The following is a 9,052-nucleotide window of genomic DNA, read 5'->3' on the forward strand; positions in this document are numbered from 1 at the left end:
ATCCCCGTTTTTCCTTCGATCGTCGAGGCGCACAGACTCTAGGCATCGCCATATGGTGGATGTTCCATGTACCCGGACAAAGCGAATCCGAACCGCGAGGGACTGGAACATGCTTCCTGAGTATGTGTTCCCCGACGAGTACAATATGTGGGTCTTCAAGCGAAGAGTGAACGGGTACCTTCTAGGGAAGCGCGCTCCATCATAGGCCACATCTCAGCTTACCATCAGGCGAGATCGTGGTCAAGCGCTTCCCTATCACACAATAAAAAAAAAAAAAAAAAATGCTTAGTTGAAACGTAGCTTGTAGTCTATAGCTATCTCATTCTTTCATATGACGTTTTCTTTAGATAGAGAGAAACAAATATATGTAAATTGTATACGCTCGATACAAGTACTCTATAGGTTTATTGCTCTGAGGGCGACAGCGGTTTTCATACGAATTATGACATTATAGCACTTCTATGTGTCTTGTTATTTAGATTTCTATGTTTCGAGTAGAGAGCGTTTCACGAAAGTGTTCCCCTGCCGTTATGTTGGCTTACCTGACTGTCAAAAACGAAAATATTTTTTTTAAATCAAAAATGACAGAGAAAATATTCTCCTTTCTAGGCAGCCGACCCCGTAAGATAAGATAAGATAAGGCTAGGAAGAAAGGAGAATATTTTCTCTGTCATTTTTGATTAAAAAAAAATATTTTCGTTTTTGACAGTCAGGTATGCCAACATAACGGCAGGGGAACTCTTTCGTGAAACGCACTCTATCGAGTGTTTGAGCGAACTGTATTATAGTATTAGCTGTGGTATTAGATATTTTTTATGAAAACATGAGTCATGAACATGGAACTATATATACTACGTATGGAACCCACACTCCCTAAGAAAAAGTAAAGTCAAAAAATTTGACCTTGAATCTTATCGTTTCCCCTCCGTCTCTTTCTAGTTACGGTGAGTCATAATATATATAGTATGTCTATATTTCCGTGGGGTGAGTATAAATGTAAAAAATTCAGGATATTAAGGAAAAAAATAACGGATACATCAATTTTATTCGTATTAAAATTTTACTATAATACTAGATTTTGCCCGCGACTTCGTCCTCGTTGAAGTCATAAAACATAAAATCCCATTTATCCCGTGGGGATTTCGGAATAGCCTTTCTAAGTGCACCTTTAGGATACTCTAGATATACAGAGTGTGCCAAATTTCATGTCTTTAGGTCCAGTGATTTTAGGCTGTGCGTTGTCTGTCAGTCACTAAGTAACGGGAGAGTTTTATATTTATTGATTGATTGATGGTTGATGATTTACGGCGGAAATAAATTACGTAATTGCATTTATTATTCTAATATAGTTACTGTAGAATTTTTGCAAATAGATAAAAAATAGATGTTCAAGTATTTAACATTGGAAAATTGTAATGTTCCTTTCAGCGTTTTTTCATGTTTGCGTCTTCCGTCTTGCATCTTCAGAACACAGGACCGCTATAAATTATGACAACATTTTGCTGTATAATTTGGCGTTACGTCCAGTCATTTGAGGAATTAATGAAGTAAAATATCAATGTGTTTTTATAATATTTATTTATCATTACAATGCCAACTGCCTTTACAAATTTGCAAATTATAAGATAATAACAATAAAAAGTAACGAAATCGGTTCACTGAAAATATTTTTATCATTCCATACCCTTAAGTATTTAAATAGTTTTAAGAGTACTTGAAATATGAGATCGTGGTCTAGCGCTTCCCTATCATACAATAAAAAACAAAATATAATATATTCAGGGTGTAATCGTTAAGTGTGCACAGGTGATTATTCCGTAACTATTGCAGGTATCAAAAAACTTTAAACTGATATCGATATGATACTGATATGATACTTTACCTAATGAGTAAAATAACAATAATAACTTTTTTTAAATATAACAAGAAATATCTAAAAATGTAACTTTAAACCCTCCCATACATTTTATTTCCCGTAACGTATATATTACAGTGCGACACAAAAGAGATGAAAATAAATGAGGGCGCCACCGTCGCTCATATAGCAACACTGATACTGCGACGCAAGCGATCTTGATACTATAGAATAAAAATCCAAAAATCTATATAATATAATCTAAAATAAATACCGCGATTTAAACCGTTATAATTGTTGTATTGTAGCAATAGTGTAAATTTAAGACAAAAATACATTAGTATTTTAATTGACCTACCTAGGTCAAATTTTACTTAAATGTATTTGGAATTAGTTATTTTATTAAAATCGGTCAAGTGTTTAGACTGCAGAGGCGCACATAGAATCAAACATACAAACAAACAAGCATACATGCAGCTCAAACACATTACCCTCTGTCTGGGTCCGTCGGGTAGAAAAAAACAAGGCGATTTGAAAACCACATATTTTTATTTTTTTTGTAGATAAATTTTATACATTAATATAATTCATCAAAATCTAAATATTCTACTCCTTCAAAGGACTGATCATCACTCTGTTTCGAAGTACTGGCAAGAGGGTACGGGGCATCTTCAGTATCTGTAAATATGATACAGTAAATATGATTTTTTTTCTTATGGTTTGATTGATTAATACCTGTATGAAAACAGTTATCACTATACTATGTAGTAAAATCTAAACTAGGTACTTTATTTGAGGCTGGTTGGATTGGATATAACTTCTTGACTCAAATTGTGCTGGTCGCACTATAAAAACTAGTTTTTGTTTACATACAAATAACCTCAAATTAAATTGCGAAAACGTAATAATCGCCATACATACATACATTAAACACTCGTCACTAATGGAATATTCTATTTTACGTAGTACTGAGCAAAAATAAATGGAATCTCACCGGTATATTCTGCTGTACGTTTGTAAACGTTTTCCAAATCAGTCAATAAATTTCCAGCTTGAAATTCGGACAAACACCGAATAAAAACTTTATACACCACATCACGGACACCGCTACGTTTAACCTTTTTCATGATGTCTCCTTTTTTATTTAAATTTCTTGTTCTAAATAACAATTTTATCTCAATAATTCTCCACTTCACGAAAAAAACAACAAATTTTTATTCAACTTGACAGCTACATTGCCAATTCAGGGTTGCCAGGTAATGAAAAACGAATTAGTTCCAAAATAATTAATTTCATCTCTTTTATGTCGTACTATACGTTCCCACTGCTGGGACATGGCCTCCTATGAGGTTACAGCCACATCCACCACACTGGCCAAGTGCGGGTTTAAAATGAATGTTGCATATCTTCACTTTTTCAAAACAGGATATTTTTAATTCTACTATATTTAGCCATGTATTACGTTCCGCTAGATTGGACGGAAACCTGTAAAGAGAAAAGAAGATTATTTGCAAAATATAAAAAAAAAATGTCATTTAGATACAGATAACACAAAATTTGTGCTGTTGTCTTGTGCTTCTATTTCAGTAGGTACCATATATGTATGTACTTTGAGTTTTTGATTTTACAATATATCATTATATAAAAGTAGTAAACAACGTTTTTATACCATTAACTTTCACGCCAATTGAACTAACTCAAGTGGAGAAAGACTTCTCCTCATATAAAATACCATACCGAAATATATGTACACAATTTTATAAAGTATGGACACCCTAGTCTAATATTTATTACAATCATGAAACATTTAATAATAAGCAAATAACGATGTTAAATGGAAAAAACCTAATCAAAATTAACATTATAATCACAACTTCGATCTATTATTCCAGATTTAACAACAATTAAAGTAGAAATATTACTAAACTACAATTTATATATATATATATATATATATATATATATATATATATATATATAAATTGTAGTTTAGTTACACTACAATTTATATATAACTACAAACTACAATTTATATATATATATATATATATATATATAAATTGTAGTTTAGTTCCATGGTCATGAACATGTCATGAAGTTGGCAGCATTAAAATTTGGACGTCATATTTCAATTTCTTATTTCATCATATTTTTATTATGACGTCTGGGGGGTAACCGGCACCTTTAGAATAACAGTCTTATTATGGGTACGTTTTGTTGCGTTCACAAAATAATCTTACTTTTTTGGCACCGGGACCTTCTAAAACATATGGAAACCAATTGCAACAAGACTGTTTCGAGCGGTTTCGAGACGTCAATCGAAAAATTGGAACCGGCACGCTCTCTTTGACATTTAGCATTCTTGTTATAATGTCAATAATGACAGTTTTAAGCAATTTTAGTGAAGTTGTAAATATGGAACTTTTATAACATTATTTTGAATATTATTAAAAGAATACACATCAAATTTAAGTGAAACGTATGTAGTTGGAAATCTATTTAATAAATGAAGCTTTTAAAGAAGATAATACATTTATTATATTAAAAATGCAAAATTAACATAACTACATCGGGTTGTTCCAAGAAAAGGCTTCAAACCTTTTGATTTAAGAAGAATCGTGTAAATAATTTATTATTGCGAAGTGCGCAATCATCACGAGTCTCTATGAGATATGGGGGCATCATATGAACAATCTTAAAATACAATTATAACCTACAGATTTATCTGTGTAAGATAAAAGTAATGTAAGTACCATACCCAATGCAAATCTTAAGAGTATATTTAAAAATACGTTTGTTTATGTACACATTCTCCACTTGTTATTTCTCTATATAATAAAATGCAACCCTACTTATTCTCTAAACATAAATTTTATCTAATACCTACTTAATGTAAATCTATAAAAGATTGTTTATTATTTCTTCTTGATTCAATTTATTTTATCATGTTATATTATTTATATAATAAAACACTTAAAAGTAAATCTACACTCAAATGCACTACCCATATTATACTTATGTTAGGGATCTCATTTAATTTTGAGAAATAATACCATTATTTATTTCCAGATTCTACAATCAATTCCGAGCACTAGGAATACGATTACCCAGCGTAACCACATGGAAGCATTGATAGTATTCAAGAAGCTATAAAGTGCCAGCGCAACATATGAATATATTTTTTTCAATAGGAAGCAATATCATGCTTTAAATGTATTAGTGCAATTAAAAACATATTTTATAAATCCAAAATCTTTATTTAGTCCTTTTTATTTATTCATTGACAAAACATTTGCTCCTTTACTTCTCTTGATAACATTTAAATATAAAAAAATGTAATAAAACATGGAATTATTTGAAAATAGATTCAATTCTATTTTGATTAAATATTAATAATTAGGTATATTACTCAAATCCAAATTTGTAAGTAAATAGCATATTAAAAAGACCCTTGATTAAAAAAATAAAGTCTTATTTATAATACCAGCCTTTAAAACTTAAAATGCAATAAACAAAAACTTTATATTTACATCACAATGAATAATTCCTACACTAATAGATTAATGGTATTTATATTTTTATTTTAAATTTAAATCAATTATTGTATTTGCATAATATAGAGTAGATAAATAATTCAAAAACTTGCAGTACTTATGTATACTTTTAATTTCATTTTTATTAAACTTAAAAGTTAAAATGAAAACAATGTAGGTACTATATTAAGGTACAATTAAATTTTTACATTTTCTTTGAATATTTTAAGTGTAGACATGGTGGCGCCTCCCCCAACTTGAAGTTCTCACTACCACATGATCATCTCCCAAGCCGGTACTTCCTTGTTCAATGTTTGGGCAAGCCGGCAATCAACACAACTGTGAAAGATAAATTGGATTTAAACTGATTCTTTGTTGCTTTAACATTTAATAAGTACATTTAATATGTTTACTTTTATTATTAAAGGGCTTGTCATGGTGTATGTAATTTAAGATGTTTTTTTAAACAATGTCGGTATAGTTTGTTAAATAATAAATACTTTATTTGTTAATCATTTTTCAAGTATTTTAACATTTTAGTTGTTTATCTTGCAATTCTTAATATCGGGGTTGGCTTTAGTTAACTGCCGCACAAATTTGTTGGAAATATTTATATTTTTAGTTAGCTAGGTAATGTAAGATTGTAATTCCAAAATATTATCGTTAGGAAACTTGTAGTTTTTTAGTTATTAATTTTTAAAGATAATAATTTTTTGTGCGAAAAAAGTGCATTTATCCGTTTTGTTGTGCAAAAAAAGCGGACCAAGACGTTCCATTTCACTGTACTGTGACTTTACGCTGCGGCCGGCGAGTGCCAAAAGCGACTTTAGGGCGATTCTTACTCAAACAAAAAAAAAATCTACGTAGGTAGGTTAAAAAACTGTTATACTTTTATTTTTAATATCCAAATAGGTAGCGAGGAGCGAAGCGACGAGCGTGTTAGGTTAACTCTTGAACTGCCGCATGAGCCGAGCGAGCGCAGCGAGCGTGCCGCGGCAGCGGCCGGCGAGTGCCAGAAGCGACTTTAGGGCGATTTCAACTCAAACAAAAAAGACGTGTGGCACTCGGGGACTGCCGGGGCAAAGCTATTGCATAGCATGCCTTCAAGCCACACCTCCGTGCCCGTCGGAGTGGGGAGCGTGATGTTTTTCGTTACGCAATTTCTGGATTCGGTCCCCGCGCTCAAGGCCCGCGATAGAAGCTATGCAATAGCTTAAAAAAAATCTACATAGGTTAAAAAACTATTAAACTTTTACTTTTAGTATTCAAATAGGTAGCGAGGAGCGAAGCGACGAGCGTATTAGGTTAACATTTGAACTGCCGCACGAGCCGAGCGAGCGAAGCGAGCGTGCCGCGGCAGCGGCCGGCGAGTGCCAGAAGCGACTTTAGGGCGATTCCCACTCAAATAAAAAAAACTACGTATGTCTTCACAACTTGTTTGTATTTTATTTATGTATCGTAAAATTTTTGTTACACCAATTCCATACATTTTGAGGTTAGAATAGGAAAATTGATTTTTCTCCAAAACTATTGGTTTCCTAACTTTCCCCTTTTGGTGGGAGGGTCCCCCACTCCTCCCCCCCATCCCCCCCCCACAAAAAACCTATAATACGTGCGGCAGTTCTCTAAAGAAACCCCTAATATCGTATTAAAAAAAAGTTAAATGTGTAGGTGTGTAATTCCCACAGGTAATTCCTTACAAAACTGTTAATATAAGTAGCTTCTAACCAAACATAGATAGGTTTGCTTATAAATTAATATAAATATTTACTTTTGACCAGCTGCTCTAGTTTTTGTGAACTCCCAAATCATTTGCACTTAAACTTTCAGCAGAGAATTCTATCAACTTCGTCTCATCATAACTTTTACCTCGTTGGGAGTTATTCATGTTCCTATCTTTGTCTTTGTAATTTCGGGGTCAGGGAGCTTCGCGCACTCTGCACAATGTTCTGCTGTAAGTTAGATAAAAATTACTTCAATTAAGTAACAATAATCAAAACAGACGAAATCATGCAAAAACCAAAACTTTATTCGTAAAAATATATCTCTGTAGTCTGTTATCATAAATCGTCCTTACTCGTACTTTATCTTACCTTGCTATTTCAATATTGCTTTTTCGCACTTTCTCATTTATCCAGAGATGAGATTCACATATTTAAGTTTGTTTATCTGAAATTTTAGTAATATGAATTATTAGGACAGTGACATGACATTTTGATTTTTGACGTTTAATGTTCGACACAAATCATTACGACTTGGCCTAAAAGCCTCGTAGCCAAGCCATTAATCTTAAAAAAATAGACAAAACTTCGGAATCGGAATTCATTCGCTCTTTGGACATTGTAGGCAATCGTATAGTAATCATGTTGAAAAGGCTCCCGGTACCAAAATAAAGTAAGATTATTTTGTGAACTCAACAAAACAAGGTTGTTATTATAAAAATGGCGGTGATTGAAAATTAAACGTCAAAAATCCAAATGTCATAATCACTGTCCTCGTATTATTATCTAAAATTTGGATAAATCAAATTGAAAAATTGCGAAAGATAAGTAATATGCATTAAAGAATGCATGAAAGAGGCATGAAAGAGCAATTGAAATAGCAAGGTAAGATAATATACGAGTAATAATTAATATATCTAAAACATTGGACGATTTATGATAACACAGATATATTTTTACGAATAAAGTATTGGTTTTTGCATGATTTCGTCTGTTTTGATTATTGTTAATTGAAGTAATTTTTATTTAACTTGCAGCAGAACATTGTGCAGAGTGCGCGAAGCTCCTTGACCCTGAAGTTACAAAGACAAAGGTATATAAATAACTCCCAACGAGTTAAAAGTTATGCTGAGACGAAGTTGATAGAATTCTCTGAAAGTATAAGTGCAAATGATTTGGGAGTTCACAAAAACTAGAGCAGCTGGTCAAAAGTAAATATTTATATTAATTTATAAGCAAACCTACTTATCTATGTTTGGTTAGAAGCTACTTATATTAAAAGTTTTCTAAGGCATTGTACCTACACATTTAAGTTTTTTTTAATACAATATTAAGAATTGCAAGATAAACAACTAAAACGTTGAAATACTTGAAAAATTATTAACAAATAAGGTATTTAACAAACCATACCGATATTGTTTAAAAAACTTCTTTTTAGACGTTTACATACACCATGACAAGCCCTTTAATAATAAAAGTAAACATATTAAATGTACTTATTAAATTTTAAAGCAACAAAGAATCAGTTTAAGTCCAATTTATCTTTCACAGTTGTGTTGATTGCCGGCTTGCCCAAACATTGAACAAGGAAGTACCGGCTTGGGAGATGATCATGTGGTAGTGAGAACTTCAAGTTGGGGGAGGCGCCACCATGTCTACACTTAAAATATTCATATTTGTATCATACATCTGAAAATGTAAAAATTTAATTGTACCTTAATATAGTACCTACATTGTTTTTTTTTTTTTTTTTTTTTTTTTTTTTTTTTTTTATATTATTGGAGGGCAAACGAGCAGACGCAATGCCTGATGTTAATAGCGAAGTGCGTCGCCCATAGACGTCCACAACGTGGGTTGTGAGTGTTGCCTACCAAAGAGGGGAATGGGATGGGATAAAAACGGAACAAAGAGATGGGAGGAGCTGTCCGTGATTTAAGAGGCGG

The 9,052-nt window shown here is 32.2% G+C and overlaps 1 long non-coding RNA gene across 1 annotated transcript; it reads right to left on the reverse strand.

Moving 5' to 3' along the window:
- Nucleotides 1-5,629: 5,629 nt before the first annotated feature.
- LOC149480053 (uncharacterized) lies at nucleotides 5,630-7,595 on the reverse strand. Its single transcript, XR_016317133.1, has 3 exons — nucleotides 7,482-7,595; nucleotides 7,160-7,340; nucleotides 5,630-5,727 (listed from the first exon to the last, which is right to left on the reverse strand). It is a non-coding gene; the product is annotated as an uncharacterized LOC149480053 (long non-coding RNA).
- Nucleotides 7,596-9,052: the final 1,457 nt, after the last annotated feature.

This window comes from Colias philodice, chromosome 19 (genome assembly GCF_061535455.1).
Source record: "Colias philodice isolate Cphi_HAF_F1 chromosome 19, ilColPhil1 Martin Lab GWU primary, whole genome shotgun sequence".
NCBI lineage: Eukaryota > Metazoa > Arthropoda > Insecta > Lepidoptera > Pieridae > Colias > Colias philodice.